At 36.8% G+C, this 20092-nt stretch overlaps 1 protein-coding gene across 6 annotated transcripts in view; it reads right to left on the bottom strand.

Moving 5' to 3' along the window:
* The window catches only part of REV3L (REV3 like, DNA directed polymerase zeta catalytic subunit), a 177219-nt gene that overhangs the window by 146540 nt on the left and 10587 nt on the right, over nucleotides 1–20092 (bottom strand). The window lies entirely within an intron of this gene.

Raw genomic sequence — 20092 nt, 5'->3', positions numbered from 1 at the left:
AATGTCTGCCATCCAATACAAAACTATCAGGCATAAAAAGAAATAGAAAAACACGACCTATTAATTAGCAATAATATCAAGAAAGTTATAACTAATCCATATGTTAAGTAGAAGAATACTTAACTATGTTAAACAGTGCCATGGACAATATAAAAACACAAATCAAAGTTATCTCATCAGAAATGAAAAATAAATGTTTGAGATGAAAAATACAATGGATAAATTATTAGCATAATTAATTCATTCAGAAATTAATGAAATGTCAGAATTAAAAATTAATAAATTTGAAGTACAGCAGCAGAAACTATATGAAATGAAGCACAAGAGTAATAAGCATGAAAAAAATGAACATTAGTAACCTATGTGACAACTTTATGTAGACTCAAATACATGGATAGAATCTGAGTCCCCAGTTTAGAGGATAAGTACTATATGCAAATCCAAAAAAAAAAAAAAAGATAAATATAAACTTAAAGTAGTACATAAGAGCAAGCTATTTAGATGATGGATAGGAGAAAAAAATGAGAAAAGCTGTATATCTAGACAATTAATTTGACAATAACAGATAAGGAACACAAATAGAAGCTGTTGCCTCTTAAGAATGAAGCAATAAGACCCAGACTGAGTGAATGAAAGTTGCTCAGTCATGTCCAACTCTTTGTGATCCCATGGACTGTAGCTGGCCAGGCTCCGCTGTCCATGGAATTCTCCAGGAAAGAATACTGGAGTGGGATGCCATTTCCTTCTCCAGGGGATCTTCCCAACCCAGGGATCGAACCTTGGTTTCCCACAATGCAGGCAAATTCTCTTGACAATAACAGACAATGAGCACAGATAGAAGCTGCTGCCTCTAAGAATGACATAATAAGGACCCAGACTGCTGCTGCTGCTAAGTCACTTCAGTCGTGTCCGACCCTGTGGGACCCCATAGACGGCAGCCCACCAGGCTCCTCATCCCTGGGATTCTCCAGGCAAGAACACTGGAGTGGGTTGCCATTTCCTTCTCCAATGCATGAAAGTGGAAAGTGAAAGTGAAGTTGCTCAGTCGTGTGCAACTCTTAGCAACCCCATGGACTGCAGCCTACCAGGCTCCTCCATCCATGGGATTTTCTAGGCAAAAGTACTGGAGTGGGGTGCCATTGCCTTCTCCGACTGTGTGGATCATAACAAATTGTGGAAATTTTTTAAAGAGATGGGAGGGGAAAGGAAGTGTAGGACCAGAAGAGTAGTTAGTAAGACTCCTAGCAGCACCATGTGGCTGCTGCAAAAAAAAAAAAAAAAATAGAGAGATGGGAATACCACACCATCCTACCTGTCTCCTGAGAAACCTGTATGCAAGTTAAGTAGAAACAATTAGAACCTTACATGAACAACTGACAGGTTCAAAACTGGGAAAGGAGTATGACAAGGCCATATATTGTCACCCTGTTTAACATGCAGAGTACATCATGCGAAATGCTGAGTTGGATGAATCACAAGCTAGAGTCAAGATTGCTGGGAGAAATATAAACCACCTGAGACATGCAGATGATACCACTCTAACAGCAGAAGGTGAAGAGGAACTAAAGAGTCTCTTGATGAGGGTGAAAGAGGAGAGTGAAAAAGCTGGCTTAAAACTTAACATTCAGAAAACTAAGATCATGGCATCCTGTCCCATCACCTCATGGCAAATAGATGGGGAAAAAATGGAAATAGTGACAGACTATTTTCTTGGGTTCCAAAATCACTGCGGACAGTGACTGCAGCCATGAAATTAAAAGATACTTGCTCCTTGGGAGGAAAGCTATGACAAGCATATTAATGAGCTAGACAGCATATTAAAAAGAAAAGACATCACTTTGCCAACAAAGGTCCAGGTCCATATAGTCAAAGTTATGGTTTTTCCAGTAATTATGTATGGATGTGAGAGCTGGATCATAAAGAAGGCTGAGTACTGAAGAACTGATGCTTTCAGACTGTGGTGCTGGAGAAGACTCTGGAGAGTCCCTTGGACTGCAAGGAGATCAAACCAGTCCATCCTAAAGAAAATCAGTCCTGAATATTCACTGGAAAGACTGATGCTGAAGATAAAGCTTCAATACTTTGGCCACCTGATGCAAAACGCCAACACGCTGGAAAAGACCCTGATGCTGGGGAAGATTGAAGGCAAAAGGAGAAGAGGGTGGCAGCGGATGAGATCGATAGATAGCATCACCGTTTTAACGGACATGAACTTGAGCAAACTCCGGGAGGTAGTGAAGAACAGGGGAGCCTGGTATGCTGCAGTCCACGGGATGGCAAAGAGTAGGACACAACTTACTTACCGAAAAACAAGAAGTGTTAAGAAGCCAGATGTCCAAAGGACATAGAGAAAAAGGGAGCAGGGCAGGAGGACCAGAGCAGAAGGAAAACAGTATTTTTAATGGGCAACAGATTTGAATAGATACTTCACCAAAGACATGCCAATGGCAAATAAGCACATTAAAAGATGTTCAGTATCCTTAGTCTTTAGAAATGAAAACTGAAACAATGAGATATTGTTATGCTCCCAAAAGAAAAAACTCAATTTTAAAAAGACTAAACCAGAACCAAATGTTGGTGCGAGTATGGAGAAACTAGACCTCCCATGCACTGCTGGAGGTAATACAAAATGATACAGCTACTTTGGAAAAGACTCTGGTGGTTTCTTAGGAAGTAAATTTATGATCCAACAATAACACTCCTAAGTATTTATAAGAAAATGGAAAATATATATTCACATAAAGACTTGTGCATGAGTGTCCACAGCAGCTTTATTCATAATTGACCAAACTGGAAACAACCCCCAAATGTCCAGCTCCTAGTGAATGGCAGATCCATATAATCGAATATGACTCTGCAATATACAGGAACACACTGCTGATACATGCAACAATGTGGATGAAGACAAAAATGACTATATACTGTATGAATGCATTTATATGAAATTCTAGAAAAGGCAAAACTATAGTAATTTAGATCAGTGGTTGCTGGAGAGGAGGGGAAGGTTTGACTGAAGGGGCACAAGGGAACTTTTTAAGGCGATAGAAATGTCCTAAATATCATGGTTCTGGTGATGGCTGCTACATGACCACACATATTTGTCAAAACCTACCTAACTGTATACTTTGTTGTTGTTGTTCAGTCGCCAAGTTGTGTCCAACAAAACTGACCAACTTTAAGTATACGATGAACTGCAGGGAAGCCTGGCATGCTGCAGTTCATCGTATACTTAAAGTTGGTCAATTCTGTTTAAATTACACCTCAATAAAACTGATTAAAGAATAGAGGAATGAACATATTTTCGTTTCATCATACCTGTCACTCACCCACATTTATCAACACCTGACAGACAATGGCAAAAGTCAGGAAAGAAGGGAGGTAAAGTTCTTTGACAAGAAAAGAACAGGGAGTTGCCAGGAATGACAGAGTCATAAGGAGAAATAATAATATGCCTTTCTTATTCCATTTTAACCATTCCAATAATGAGAATAATTTACTTCTAAATGAGACCTTGACCAGGCCAAAATGTCATGTTTCATCAAAATACTATTTCTTACATAATGTTCTAAGGGCTACCTAAGTCAGAAGCATCTCAAGCCTCTTTCATCAGACATTCTAGGTGAAAAGTCCCCAAATCTACCTCCTGAACTGCTCCCAAAGAGGTCCTTTTGCAAACTGCATCTGAGAGAACCACTATACTGGAAGGAACATACAGATACGCACACACACACACGCACAACTGGGTCTGCAACAGTTCCAGGTCAACAGCATGCAACAGCACATGTGCTTTTCTTACAGGAACACAGAATCATCTCTCATGGAGCTACAAAGGGCTCAGATGTATCCTCTACAAAAATCACTTAATAAAGCAGTGTGTCAGCTGCCAATCATCCTGGACTCTGGCAGGAAAACAATTCCAAGCAGAGGAAAAAAGATCCTTTGACCTTACCAAGTTTGAAATTCCACAACGCCACACTGCTTCCATTTCACAACTATACACTGGTTAGTAGCAGGTGGCAGCCACTTCAATTACTATTTGTAATATTATAAGAATATTTTCTTTCAATACTCGATTTTTTAAAAGATAGATGCCATGTTCAGCCCCCTTTATTTCCCCCCCTTCATAAATTATATTGATTTATTGTTACAGATTTTCCTATGGGCTTTCTCTGTACATCAAGTTAATTTCAAACATCTTTAAAATCAAGTTTTACCACGTCAAAAGAAAACACAATGAAACTAAACAATATTAGGAACAGCAGAGAAGAAAGCTGAGTAAATTGGTCAAGGCCTTTAGCTTCATGAGGTGGTTTGGGCTTTTGGTTCCTTGTCGTCATTTCCTTTGGTGCCACAATATACACAAAATTTACCACTTTAATCTTTTCTGAGTGTACAGAATCAATAATACGAAGTACATTCACACTGTTGTGTAACCATGCCCACCATCCATCTCCAGAAACTTCTTCCCATCATCCCAAACTGAAACTCTTGTACCCATTAGACAACAAATTCCTACTTCCCATTTTCCCCCAGTCCCTGGTAACCACTAATCTACTGCTACATTCTTTCTCTATGAATTTGACTATTCCAGATACCTCTTACACGTTGAATTGCACAAAATTTATCCTTCCATCATGAGTTTTTTCTACTAATTTTTATTGGATGTCTAGGCAACAGCATTAAGGATACAAAGACTGACAGCATACTGTTGTACCCTCATGAAACGTAGGCTCTGAACTGGGAAGTCACACATGTCAACATGGTAACTGCTCTAAGAGAGATACAAAGTACAATGATGGCACAGAGGGGCAATCAACTCTGGGTAGACTGAAGTTAGGCGAGCTTCCCAAGGGAGGTGGTATTTTAGGACAGTTTTAAAATATGATAAACTCACAGAATGGACATGGTTATTCCAGTCATCAAACAGTCCAAGAGAGAGAAAATTATGCCAGGCACTCCACACTCAGAACCACCAGAGTTCCTGATTTCCTTAAGGTAAGGGCTAATGCAGAGCCATGAAATACACATCTGAACAAGGTCAAGCAGCTCAAACTGAAGAGCAAAGTGCTTGGGGAGGAAGGTGAGGCTGGAAAGGCACTCAGGGGTCAGATATGGGAAAGTTCTATATCATCCAGAGTTTTACTTTATACTGCAGGCCAACTTGAGAACTTCAGAAAGAATAAAAACCAGAGATGGCTCTTACTAGAAGTACACATTCCCAGGATAACCCCAAAGGTTTTAATTTCATATGCCTGGAGGTTGGACCCCAGTAAATTTATTTTCAATGAATACACCTGGTGATTATAAAGCAGTTATATATCCATGGACTACTTTTGGGGAAATATCTCTGTAGAATATAGGAAGTTAATGATGACTTCAAACAGCAGAATAATATGAACAGTTTATCTGTTTGGGTTTATTAATTTCCCTCCCTAATTAAAAAAGTGCTTTTATTCAAAAGACATAAAAAAAACACAGAGAAAAACATTACTCAATTCTACCAGCTGGAGATAAATAGAGAGTTCATATTCTGGTGTATTTGTTTTTCTCACTTAATATTATGTTAATATACATTCTTAAGTAGAAGGATCATACTATACAAACTACTTTGAAGCCTATTTTCTTCACTTTAGTTATAAAAGTGGGTATTTCTCCCTTCTATTCTTTCTTAGTAAAAATTTTTGATGACTGCATAGCAGACCATAGGTAACATTTAGGTGTAACTATCCCTTATTTTTAAATATTTAGGTTATTAGCAATTTTTCACCTATTTTCCTGTACCACTGTCAGTGTCAACATTTGGATGGTATCTGGATTTAAGAAATATCACTTTGGTTACATTATAAGGGCTGAATGTGAAAAGAGGTTAAATTAAAGGCAAGGTGAAAGGCTATTATGATGGTCCAAGCAAAAATAATGAGATAGATCTCAAAGCAGTAACAATAGAAATGAACAGAGAATGGATTTGAAAGTCCATAATCTACATGTAAGGGTTTGTCATCTGATTAACATAATATGCAGAGAAGTAATTCTTTTTTAAAATAAATATTTATTAAACTCCTATAGTGTAGGAGTATCAAAGAATAATTATTGAGAAAAATTAGAATTAAAAAAACACCATGCATTTTCACTTTTCTCGCTCTGTGTGTGTACACATATATGATGTGTAGGATCAGGTTTCCAATTGCATTTAAATGATTTAGAGTATTCTTTTTTATCAGAGGAAAAACAATTCCGTGTTCCAGTTTTACAACTGCAAAAGCAGAGCCAGAAAGAATCACAGTTGTCAGCAAAAGCTTGACTCTCTGTTATTGAATATCTGGTGGGGCAATAGTGGGAAATTAACATATTAAGCAAGAAACTCCCCATGATCAAGTTTACTTCAATTTTTAAAGAATCTGTATCTACTGGGGCATTTTGCCAAAAAAGTAAATGCTTTATGCATTTGACTCCTTGTCATTTTATGTGGCTATTCTCCAATATAAACTTGAGATGTCCGCATTTCAAAATCTGCCAAGTATTGGAACCTGGGTCAAACAAAACACTTCTACTCTCTGTGACAAGTTAAAATTTATCAATGAAAAGAAATCTTATTAGGTAAAGCTGAGATCACATAAAAGTGTTTACAATAAACCAGTTTATTTCCCCAAAAAAGTTTTTTTTTAAAGATACTAGTACCCATTCCACACTACTAAGCTTCAGATGACAAATGCAAGGTTTTATTATGATTAAACTTTTAGACACTTGAAGCAGACATATCCAAAGACTTTCTCTGGGTTTAAATCTTACATACCTCAACTGATGAAAAACTGAGAGGCATATCTTGCTTTCCTCTGAGGTAACATTCCTTTTTATTCATCTTCCTTATTTAAAAAAAAAAAAAACTAGGTAAGTCTAATTTATCACTTTTGATGATTCCAAGCATCTGTATCCACTCAAAAAACTTTTACTCTGAAAAATATCCAAGTTTTTTTTGGTTTTGTTGTTGTTCTGTCGGTCAGTCGTGTCTGACTCTTTGCGACCCCATGGACTGTGCAGCACACCAGGCTTCCCCGTCCTTCACTATCTCCTGAAGTTTGGTCAAACTCATGTCCGTTGAGCTGGTGATGCCATCCAACCATCTCATCCTCTGTTGTCCCCTTCTCCTCCTGCCTTCAATCTTTCCCAGCAACAGGGTCTTTTTCAGTGCGTCAGCTCTTTTCATCAGGTGGCCAAAGTATTGGAGCTATAGCATCAGTTCTTCCAATGAATATTTAGGGTTGATTTCCTTTAGGATTGACTGCTTTGATCTCATTGCAGTCCAAGGGACTCTCAAGAGTCTTCTCCAACACCACAGTTCAAAAGCATCAATTCTTTGGCTCTCAGTCTTCTTCATGGTCCAACTCTCACATCCATACATGACTACTGGAAAAACCAGTTTTGACTAGATGAACCTTTATCAGCAAATTAATGTCTCTGCTTTTTAATATGCTGTCTAGGTTTGTCATAGCTTTTCTTCCAAGAAGCAAGTATCTTTTAATTTCACAGCTGCAGTCTCTGTCCACAGCGATTTTGGAGCCCAAGAAAATAAAGGTCTTTCATTGTTTCCATTGGTTCCCTATCTATATGCCATGAAGTGACTGGACTAGATGCCATGATCTTAGTTTTTTGAATGTTGAGTTTTAAGCCAGCTTTTTCACTCTCCTCTTTTACCTTCAAGAAGCTTTAAGTTCATTTTATTTATAGTAATAGGTTTATTGATTTTTAATGATCTTAAAAAAAAGTCTCCTTTAAAAGGCATCCTATTTATACTTCCAAACCACTTTCTCAAACAACAAATTACAAAAACAAAGCAAAATAATGTTAGAGTCTTACTTATACTGTACCTCATGTGTATGTAACTCCACTCTCCAAGAGAGTAAAATAAACATCTGGGTCTAGCTACCTGGTAATGTGTTAATACTATTTTGTTATTCCAAATTAAGTATGTAAAGTTATAACTGCAACATAATTCAGAATGAAAATCCAATGAACTTCAAGTAATTAACACAGAAAAATCAGAATATACTGTGACATAAAAACTAAAACATATCTTACTGCATAAGTTACTGGATTATTATACTATATTCTATCTTCACAATTAAATAATTTTGGGCCATATCCAAGAATCTAATCAGACTAGTTTAAATTGGGGTAAAAATCATTACAAATTTATCCTTTACTAATAATCTAAAAGATCTCAGTACATGCTAAAAGGCATATACCTCTATACCACAACTTCACTTATTGACATATACTTAAGGAATAGCAACAGCAACTATTATCATTAAAGAAATTTCTCTAAAGATAAATCTCATCATATGGGGAGGTGAGGCGAGTATAGGAAAAAACAGAAAAAGCCCAGAACAAATCATACAAGAGCTATGAGACAGTATTTTACGATCTAACATACATATAATTGAAATCACACAAACAGAAGACAGAGAGAAAACAGGTCAAAAAAGAAAAGCAGATAATGACTGAGAATTTTCCAAACTAAAAGATATAAACCACAGAACCAAGAAGCTCAAAGAAAACCAAACAGACACAGCATTTTCAAAAGTAAAGACACATTATATTCAAAGTCAGAGAAAATCTTAAAAAGACCAAAAAAAAAGAACATTTAATACACAGAGAATCAAAGAATTAACAATAGAATGACATCTTTTTTTTTGGCTGCACCATGCAGCTTGTGGGATCTTAGTTCCCCAACCAAGGATCAAACCTAGGCCCTGGCAGTGAAAGCAACAAATCCTACCCACTTGAGCACCAGGGAATTCCGGAGACTGACATCCTTTAAGTACTAAAAGAAAAAAAGGCAACCTACAATTTCATACTCAGCAAAACATATTTTATTAAAATGAAGGAAAATAAAAGAGAAAAATATTTTCTCTTTCAGAAAATAAAAAAACTGAGTAATTCATTACCACTAGATTTGCCCTAAATTATAAAGGAAGTTTTTCAAGCAGATGGAATATGACAGCAGGCAAAAGATTTTAACCACACAAAGAAATCAACAACACTAGAAATGACAAATGAAAGTAAATATAAAACCTCATTTATTTCTTATTTGTAATTTCTCTAGAAGATAACTGTCTGAAACAAAAATATGTGTACTAAGTTCTGATAACATGCATTCAGTTCAGTTCAGTCACTCAGTCATGTCTGACTCTTTGCAACCCCATGGACTGCAGCACACCAGGCCTCCCTGTCCATCACCAACTCCTGGAGTTTACTCAAACTCATGTCCATTGAGTTGGTGATGCCATCCAATCATCTCATCCTCTGTTATTCCCTTCTCCTCCTGCCTTCAATCTTGCCCAGCATCAGGGTCTTTTCCAATGAGACAGTTCTTCGCATCAGGTAGCCAAAGTATTGGAGTTTTAGCTTCAACATCAATCCTTCCAATGAACACTCAGGACTGATCTCCTTTAGGATGGACTGGTTGGATCTCCTGCAGTCTAAGGGACTCTCAAGAGTCTTCTACAACACCACAGTTCAAAAGCATCCATTCTTCGGCACTCAGCTTTCTTTATAGTCCAACTCTCACATCCATACATGACTACTGGAAAAACCATAGCCTTGACTAGACAGACTTTTGTTAGCAAAGTAATGTCTGCTTTTTAATATGCTGTTTAGGTTGGTCATAACTCTAACATGTATAAAAGTGTCATATGTCTGCATGACAACAAATCCACAAAGGACAAGCAGGAAGGATCGGAGTAAATAGTTTTAAAATTCTCATAGTATGTTGCTGCTGCTGCTAAGTCACTTCAGTCGTGTCCGACCCTGTGCGACCCCATAGATGGCAGCCCACCAGGCTCCTCATCCCTGGGATTCTCCAGACAAGAACACTGGAGTGGGTTGCCATTTCCTTCCCCGATGCATGATAGTGAAAAGTAAAAAGGAAGTCGCTCAGTCGTGTCTGACTCTTCGCAACCCCATGGACTACAGCCTACCAGGCTCCTCCATTCATGGGATTTTCCAGGTAAGAGTACTGGAGTGGGTTGCCATTGCCTTCTCCTCTTATAATTGTGTGTGTGTGTGTGTGTGTGTGTGTAAATATATAAATATAATTATATACTATTATATAATGGAAGACTTGCTTGGTTACAAATGTATATTACAAACCCTAAGACTACCACTAAATTAATTTCAAAAAGAGGTACAAATAAATAAGCAGATAATAGCAGATAAATATCAAAATTAAATAACATGTCATCTGGTATCAAAATCAGTGTTTCTTAGAACACAAAAAGAAGTAAGACACTATCAAGAAGCATGACAGCTGAAACGGTAGCCCAGCCTGCTTTTAATACTAAACTGATAGAAAAGTCAAAAAGCATTGACCAGCGCAAACATACCATGATGAACGCAGCTATTTATAATAGATGGGAATAATAAAAAATATCCAGGTAATACAAGAGAAAAAACACAAAAAACAGACAGAATAACAGAAAACAGCTGGCAGAGTGGTAGATTTTAGTTCGATCATATTATTAATTACATTAAATATAATAAACCTAAATACATCAATTAAAAGAGACTGTTAGATTAGATAAACAATTAAGTCCAACTGCATACTGTCTAATTTCTCAGGTAGCTCCAGAGGTAAAGAACCTGCTTGCCAATGCGGGAGACATAAGAGACATGAGTTCAGTCCCTGGGTTGGAAAGATCCTCTGGAGGAGGGCATAGCAACTCACTCCAGTATTCTTATCTAGAGAATCCTATAGACAGAGGGGCCTGGTGGGCTACACTCCATAGGGTTACAAAGAATCAGAAACAACCAAAGCAACTTAGCACGCACACATATACCGTCTGTAAGAAACCCATTTTAAAAATAAAAGCCTAAGTAGGTTGAAAGTAAAAGGATGGGAAAAGCTATGTTAGGAGACAATTCTCCATGGGTCTCTGTTATGGTATCTGTCTATGAATCTACTACAGGTTGTAACTGACCTGCAACTACCTTCCACCTGTAGTTGCTCCTTAATAGTAGTCAATACGGAGAAGGCAATGGCACCCCACTCCAGTACTCTTGCCTGGAAAATCCCATGGACGGAGGACTGCAGTCCATGGGGTTGCTGAGGGTCGAATACCACTGAGCGACTTCCCTTTCACTTTTCACTTTCATGCACTGGAGAAGGAAATGGCAACCCACTCCAGTGTTCTTGCCTGGAGAATCCCAGGGACGGGGGAGCCTAGTGGGCTGCCATTTATGGGGTCGCACAGAATCGGACACGACTGAAGTGACTTAGCAGTAGTCAATAAAGTGGAATGTCAGAAATCTACTGTTGATAGCCAGCATTTATGAAACTTATGGCAAATTAAGTTACCACCTTTCAAGAAGACAAAATCTCAGGCACTTCACAATTCTTAACATGATATATACCATTTTAGAAAATAATCAAAAGAAAGCAGGAGTGGCTATATTAATAAACAGACAAGGAAGAGTTACAGAATAAGAAACATTACCAGGGATTAATAAGTCCTTTCACCAAGAAAACATAATAATTCTAAATATACAAGGACATAATAAAAACTTCAAAACACATGAAGCAAAAACTGATAGAACTGAAAGAGGAACAGGCAAATCCACAAGTTGGAGACTGTAACACTCCTCTCAATATTTGAAAGATCAAGCAGATGATAAACATATGGAAAAATTCAACCTTACTATTGAGAGAAAATATACAAACTCACAACGAAAGAGATCATTTACACCTGTAAGAATTTATTTAAAACTTGAGAAGTTTGACAAATGTGAACACTTGTGAAGATGAGGGACATCAGAAACTCTAATAAACTGCTGGTGGGCAGTTTGATAGAACCACTCTGGAAAACAATTGGGCATTACCTAATAAAACAGAGAATGTGCACATTCTACCACAGCAATTCAACCCTTAGTATAAATTCTTATACATATGCACTTGAAGACATGCTAAATTCTTATACAAATGCACTACAAGGCATGTACAACAGTTTTCATAATGGCATTGCTAATAACTGAGGATCTGAATAACTGAGGATTCAAAAAAACAGGAAACAACTCAGATGTCCCAAGATAAGAGAATGAAGAAATAAAACTGATAATATTCCTATAACACAATACTATACAGCAGTAAAAATGAATGAATTAGGGCTGTATAATACAACACAGATAACGCCTTATAACATAATGTTGGGTTGGCGGGGGGTCACAGAAGAACAGATACACATAAATAACTCTAAAAAGATAAAAGCCAAATAATATATTGTTTAGAGATGTTTACAAATGAGGTAAAACTATAAAGAAAAACAAGGAAATGATTAGATAGGAGAGGAGAAGGCAATCAGAGACTTCAAAGATATTTGTAACGTTCTATTTCTTATTCTGAGTAGAAAAAAGATTTTAATTAATTTACTTATTTTAACTGGAGGCTAATTACTTTACAATATTGTGGTGGTTTTTGCAATACATTGACATGAATCAGCCACAGGTGTACATGTGTCCCCCATCCCAATAGCCCCCCATGTCCCTTCCCATCCCATCCCATCCCTCTAGGTTGTCCCAGAGCTCCAGCTTTGAGTGCCCTGTTTTCGAACTTGGACTGCTCATCTATTTCACATATGGTAATATACATTTTCAATGCTATTCTCTCAAATCATCCCACCCTCACCTTCTCCCAGAGTCCAAAAGTCTGTTCTCTATATGTGTCTCTTTTATATTCTTTAATTTATACATATTATAGATATTCTTTTATTATATATTTATAATTAAAATTCATATTAAGTAATAAATGTAGATTCACTTAGCAAATATTAAAAACAAAAAAACGTTAAACAAAATCACCAAATAAAGGACAATACCCCTGATGTTCCTCAACATTGAGAGGTACATGGCCACTCTAGATACCGGTTATACCTGGCCCGATATAAAACATGAAACAACATGCCAGCAAGGCAGTGTCAGGTAGTTACTCTTCAGCAGGAGTTTTCACACCCATTCAGGGAGTTTTCCCTTTGGCCTTCCAGGTGGCAGGTTAAGTAAAAGGAATGAAATCACAAAGGCTGGTGCAGTATTCAACTTAGCTTGGAAATACTGATTAGTAATCACCATCTTCATCTATAGACAAAGATTACCAGACACAGAATAAACTTGCTCAACTATAAGAGTTATACCCAGGGAAGCCCAAAGCAGTTGTCTCCCACTGCTATTAATATTTACAGTTTATTCACAGTCCTCCCAGTCCATATATATGTACTTTACTAACCATGATTCATTTTTATTAAAAGCAATGGTGCTCGGTTACACAACTGACATTCTATTTCTACCATTTCCAGGTGAATAAAGCTAGAGAGTTAACCCAAAACCAAAACAGTCCAAAAAAAAGAAAAGCTATTAATTCTTTACTCACACTAAGTGAGATCAAATTTAGAATGGTACTAAGCTAAACAGCTATTAATATATTTCACTTAAAATGCCAAAGATTTTAAGACACCATTAATTTTTATACTACTAAGAAAGAACATTCTTCCAATTAAATATGCCACACCACTGATTGGTGGCTTCCCTGATTTTTTACCAAATTAAAGAATCTGAATATGGGAAACCTGGGTTCAATAACCTGGGTTGGGAAGATCCCCCGGAGGGGTGCAAGGCAAACCACTCCAGTATTCTTGCCTGGAGAATCCCCATGGACAGAGCAGCCTGGCGGGCTACAGTCCAGGGGATCCAGAGAGTAGGACAGGACTGAGCAACTAAGCACAGCACAGCTGATAGCTCAGATGGTAAAGAATCTGCCTGCAATGCAGGAGACCTGGGTTCGATCCCTCAGTCAGGAAGATCCCCTGGAGAAGAAAATGACAACCCACTCCAGTATTCTCGCCTGGAGAATTCCATGGACAGAGGAGTCTGGTGGGCTACAGTCCATGGGGTCCCAAAAAGTTGGACATGACTGAGCGACTAACACTCTTTCTTTAACCACTGACTGTAAGCTACATCCCCTAATGAGCTATAAAAATGGGGAGGGGGAGATAAACATCTTAGATTCAACTGAATACAAAATAACTCTTCCAGTTTTCCACTAAAATATTTAAGATATGCTGCGTTATTCTCTCCTTTGGAGACAAAATCCATTCAAACAGAAACTGGTCCCCTACTAAAAACTTTCTAAGATGTGTTAGGCTATATTTTCTCACTCAATACCAAGGTTATATTTTCTCACTCAGTACCTCTCCTTCTTCATCTACTCTAAAAACACAACTCTCACTATCAACAAAACTGGAGAACAGCTCTCTTCGTTCTGGATGCTAAATGAGCTTCCATCACTGATAAAAATCATCAGAAGTTGTAAGGGCTTTCATAACCTGGAGACTTTCACATAATGTTCTGGAGTAAAGACAGACAGACAGACAGACAGAAAGCACAGCAAGTTATCCCAGAGTAAGTCTGCTCCCACATGTCAGAGACTGTGCAGTCAGAATGGGGTAAAACAAATCTCAGTCCAGCACACAAAATGAATGTTTTCATCTAAGTGGGTTGTGCTCAACTACTAGCTCTGAATAACTGGGAGGGCAATTCTATCAGTTTATAGGCAAAAGTGAAGACAATCAATTGGGCTTCCCATACTCTGTCCACTTGCAAACAACAGGACCAGATAAACAGCCTCTTGTTCACAGATAGATAAACTTGGGGCTTATACAAACATTAAGTACATCTTATTAAACTGCCAAAGAAATGAATCTGTAATGAAAAATGGTACCTGAAAATGTATTTAAGGCAATCAAAATCAATCAATCAATCAAACCTGGAGCTCAAGAAGGGGTATAAGTAGTATGGGATAAATAGATCAGCAGTGGTGCTGCATTCAGTTGCTCAGTCGTGTGGTGCTCCACACCAAGTTAATACATGGAGGTCAGTTTAAATTGCTCTGTTTAAATTTAATACTCCACCTCATGCGAAGAGTTGACTCATTGGAAAAGACTCTGATGCTGGGAGGGATTGGGGGCAGGAGGAGAAGGGGACGACAGAGGATGAGATGGCTGGATGGCATCACTGCCTCAATGGACGTGAGTCTGAGTGAACTCCGGGAATTGGTGGACAGGGAGGCCTGGTGTGCTGTGATTCATGGGGTCGCAGAGAGTCAGACACGACTGAGCGACTGAACTGAACTGAAAGATTTTTTAAAGAGAAGATACACAGTTTAAAACATTCAACATTTATAAGATAGTCTTAAAAATTGGGAAGCTGAGAGTACAAAAATATAAAATAAGCTAAACTCCTTGTATTACATAAAAGAAAGTATTTTTTATTTGTTCCCAAATTTTGTAATTAAAGCTACAATTCTGTATATATGCTTTTTAAAATGCTTACTGCATCATGCTTTTTAATAAAACACATAAAACAGAGTCTATGCTGCAAAAAAACAGAAATCAAAGAGTTTAGACTGATTTTAAAAAATTATCTATAACACTATTCAAATGCAGTCTATGAATGAACTGTTTGTTATAGGTTTGCAACAAGATAAGTATCAAACTAGAAACTCTTATAGTAGTTTGACAGGGGAATTCTATACCTGTTTAATAATCATTTAAAAAAAGGGAGCTTGTATTTTGCTTGTTGGGTTTTCTTTCTCATTTCATTTTTCTAGTACTTACTTTTAATGTATTTTAAATAAGTATCAGAAAAAAAGACATTCTTCACCACAATTAGTTTGAAAAGTAGTTATGTAAGACATATCAGTTATAAAGCTTTATGTGCCAAATAACATCAAAATATACAAAAGTTAAAATAGAGATGCAAAGAAAAAACAAAGAACAAAATAAAGTGGGAAAGTTTCATGACCTATTAGATTAAAATTAAGTAGAGAATGAAAACCAATTATGAAATGTCACATTTTCTTCAGGAAGTCATCTGTTATAAGATGTACCATCAGTTTAGAACCAGCTTTTCAGGAGAAGAAAAATAGCTGTGTTAAATGCACACAGTGTGAGGTGCATTAACCTCAGAAATACTAGAATTTTTTAAAAAAGAATTAATCAAGGAAATAATAGTAGGGCAACAATTTGGTATCAAATAAATAGAAAACTTTGCAACAAAACACTTATAAAGATATTGAAAATATTATAGACCCTAAAGAATACCTCAACAACTTTGAAAAATTACGAAGTATCTAAAGCATGGCAAAAACTGGTTTTCTATCATTTCCCACTATAAATTACTTAAGGATTCCTGTTTGCTTTTGCTTTTTTGATGCTCCTGGGTAAAACTATTATGAAGAAGGTTTGCCAATTTTAAAAACTTTTAAAAACTACATTAAATGACTTAAAACATGCTAATCTCTTCAGCCTTGCAGTTTTCTAATTCACTTCTATATAGAACTCCAGGGAAAAAGTCAAAGTATTCCATAATGTCAGATGCTGCTCTGCTATTCTCTTCCTAGCTCCTTATAACCTTATTAAAAATCCAGGATATTATTAGGATATGGGTAGCAGCATTATTTTGCTTTCTCAAAAAAGGTCACAGTCTGTCTGTCTTTCTTCTTTGTGGCCCACTGGAAAAGTGCTGGCCTAACGTAGCCACCCTCATATAGCCATACGGTTGATTAGGTAAAAGCTGGCTAAAGAGATAAAGGGTTATATGAGAGCATTACCTGAAACACTACCACTATATATATGTGTGTATATACTGCACACATTACACACACAAAAACATACACACTGTACTAGACAAGACTCAAAGCAACATTATTAACAATTTATTCTAAGTAATAACACTAAAGTATTTTCCACCTATGCTATACACTCAATCATCTAAAACTTACCCTCCAAAGGATGATCCTACTTCTTAGACTGGTCTGTCAAAAGGACCGGTTCTCATGATAGAACCAAACTTATAAGAGAAAGAAGTGTACTGAAGATAGGATCCTTCTGAAACTGTTCATTTTAAGTCAGACTTTTGAAAGCTAAGTTTTCTTCCATTCCCATACCTAAAACTTAAACCAAGATTCAACTAAATGTGTTCTAAACGCCTCATTTAAGATACAAAAGTTTTTATAAAATGAAAAAATAAATGAAACGTATTTACCATAAGAACAAACTAGGAAAAATATTTGTAACTCAATTCACAGATAGGGACCAATTTTCCTAACATATGAAGAGCTCCTTGGAATGAACAATCAAAAGACCAAGACTCACAACAGAAAAGTGGGTAAAAGATAAACGAGTAGTACCCTGAGAAGGAAATACAAATGGTTCTCAAATATATGGAAGGACACTCAATCTCACTTGTAATAAAAGACTGTAAATTAAAACTACACTGAGATCCATATGTTTTATCTATTAGACTGATAAAGACCAAAATATCTGAGACCATAACCTTGGTGAAAATATGGAAAAAGTCTCATTATTGCTGGTGGGAAACTATAACACAGAAACCACCTTTGTATTACAGTTTTTCTTACCGGGACTATCTTTCTAAGACATTTTAAAAAATGTAGTACACAAGATATATTCAGCCTGGTGTGAGCTGTTGGTCATTAAAAAAAAAAAAAAACTATTGTAGTTATCTGCTTTTATAGAATATTGTTCACAAAATGAAACAGGTAGATAAGTTTATGAAACTTAGATGATAAAGTAGCAGTATTGACAACAGTACTGCTCCATCTGAGGTCACCTCATGACAGCTTATTGTGCACTTAGTGGGTGTTTAATTAAATTTTCTGGGTGAATGGGACCAAGAATGATGCTGAGGGATGATCAAAATGGTGTAAAACAAGTGAGAATAAGAAATTAACTAAATTTATCTGAATTGGTAAATTAATTGCTTAAACACTATACTTTTTCAAGAACAAAGCACTGTACACTGACAAATGTTTCCTGAAAAATGAGTCAGCAAGCAACAGAGGTACAGCGTACTTTAGCAGTAATGGTCCCCTAGTGAGTCACACAGTTAGGAAACTCCTCCCACACCAACTCCGGTCCTGGCTACATGATCTGAAGGCTAGCTGCTGGAAACACATGGATCTCCATCACTCTAGCACGAATATCCAGACTATGAGTGACACCATTCTAGGCCAAATAGCTTCCAGATGACCACTCAGCTGACCCAGCCACATAAGCAAGCCCAGCCAGAAGCAGGAGCAGAATTGCTGAACTGAGCCCATGCCAGAATGATGGGCTAACAAATGGCTATTGTTTTATACACTAAATCTTGGGGGAGTTTTGTTATATAAAAATCGATACCAGTGGGGAGGTGAATAGGATTGGTGGTCAAGGAAAATTTTTGCTTTACCTGTTTTCTGCTTTTTAAATTTCACAAGAGCATATTCATATACTATTTAATTAACTTATAAAAATATTTTTATATCAGACTGATGTTATAGTAAAGCCCTACTATCACCTTATAAACACATATACATAAAACAAAATAATTCAGTCCAAATGGGAAAATGAATTTGAAAGGAGACATTAATATTGCTCAGGAAAAACAGGGTCAGTACAAAGTTGCAGGGTATATTTAATACAAAAAAAAAAATTAGTGAATAAGAATACATTCATGATCAATGTCTTAATAATGGCTATTATCAGATTCTGGAAGTATTAGGAGACATACATCTCAGATTTTGCTTCCCTGCTTCTTCTGTTTATGCAGCTAACGACCTAGTACATATTCCCTCATTTTAGTTCTCACATGCTATGAAGTAAACATAAGCTGAATAACTTCAGGCAAAAGTTAGTTAACCTCTTCATGCCTCATTTCCTCAACTGTAAAATGGGGATAAAAGTACTTAGTTTACAGAGTTGTGAAAATTAAAACACTTAGAATAAGACACTCAACAAGGGCTCAATAAATGATCTATAACCTCTGTTAGTAAAATGATGTAAACTTAAGGTCTTTTGACTAACTTGGCTTCTATTTTATAACCACTAAGCATCATCAACCAAAGTGTGATACATCAAAATTAATTTGAAAAATTTTCCTAAAGACTTCGTTTAAAAAAAAAAAAAAGACAATCTTATTAAAATGCAAAACAAAACCTGGGAATATTTTTTTTTTTTTTAATGAAGAAAACGGAAACTCCAAACAATAACAAATTCATTTGGTCCACATTTCACAATTCTAAATGGGTTTAAAAACCAAAGGTTTCAATTTGCGTGTGTGTTACAAATTCAGAAAAGGCAAAAAAAGGGAGGGATAGTTCCTACTGTCGCCTTTGCAATGGCCTCTGGCACAGACACCTCCAACTCATTCTACTACCATTTAAAACAACAAAAAAAGAAGACTTTAGAAAATAAGGCTCTTTCATAAGAAATACACTTAAACTGCAATATTGGAAAACTGTAGTTACTCCTTGATCAATGGCTTAACACTGCCCTTTTTCAGGGCAAGATCAGGCCTGGATAGTTTTCTGTCTATATATGTATACATCAACAATTTTAAAAAAGAAAAATCAAGCCTGGGTAGGGTACTTAAAAAAAAAAAAAAAAAGACGATTTTTCAAGTGTTTTAAACTGGTAATCACCTAGACTTTAGACATGTGAGTCAATGACCAACTGGAAAAAGCCTTATACCACAATGTACAGGTAGTTTAGTATGTCCTATTGTGAGGAATGAATAAATGCTACAAAAATTCCATTTTTCATTCCAACTCAACTCAATTTAAAGAGCACCTGGTATACACCTAGTAATGTGGCAGATTCCAGACTTAGAAGGGCTGCTGCTGAGTCACTTCAGTCATGTCCAACTTCGTGTGACCCCATAGATGGCAGCCCACTGGCTCCCTCGCCCCTGGGATTCTCCAGGCAAGAACACTGGAGTGGGTTGCCATTTCCTTCTCCAATGCATGAAAGTGAAAAGTGAAAGGGAAGACGCTCAGTCGTATCCGACTCTTAGCGACCCCATGGACTGCAGCCCACCAGGCTCCTCCATCCATGGGATTTTCCAGGCAAGAGTACTTAGAAGGGTTAGAAAAGAAAGAAGTACTTAGAAGGGTTAGAAAGAAAATAATAGTTATGTTACTATATATGCCAGACAGCTGCTGGTTACTAGTATTTAATCATAATCATCCAGTGAGGTAGAAATTACTAAAACT

Source organism: Bos javanicus, chromosome 9, assembly GCF_032452875.1.
Source record: "Bos javanicus breed banteng chromosome 9, ARS-OSU_banteng_1.0, whole genome shotgun sequence".
NCBI lineage: Eukaryota > Metazoa > Chordata > Mammalia > Artiodactyla > Bovidae > Bos > Bos javanicus.
The sequence above is the reverse complement of the archived record's forward strand: the minus strand, read 5'-3'. Positions and strand labels throughout refer to the sequence as shown.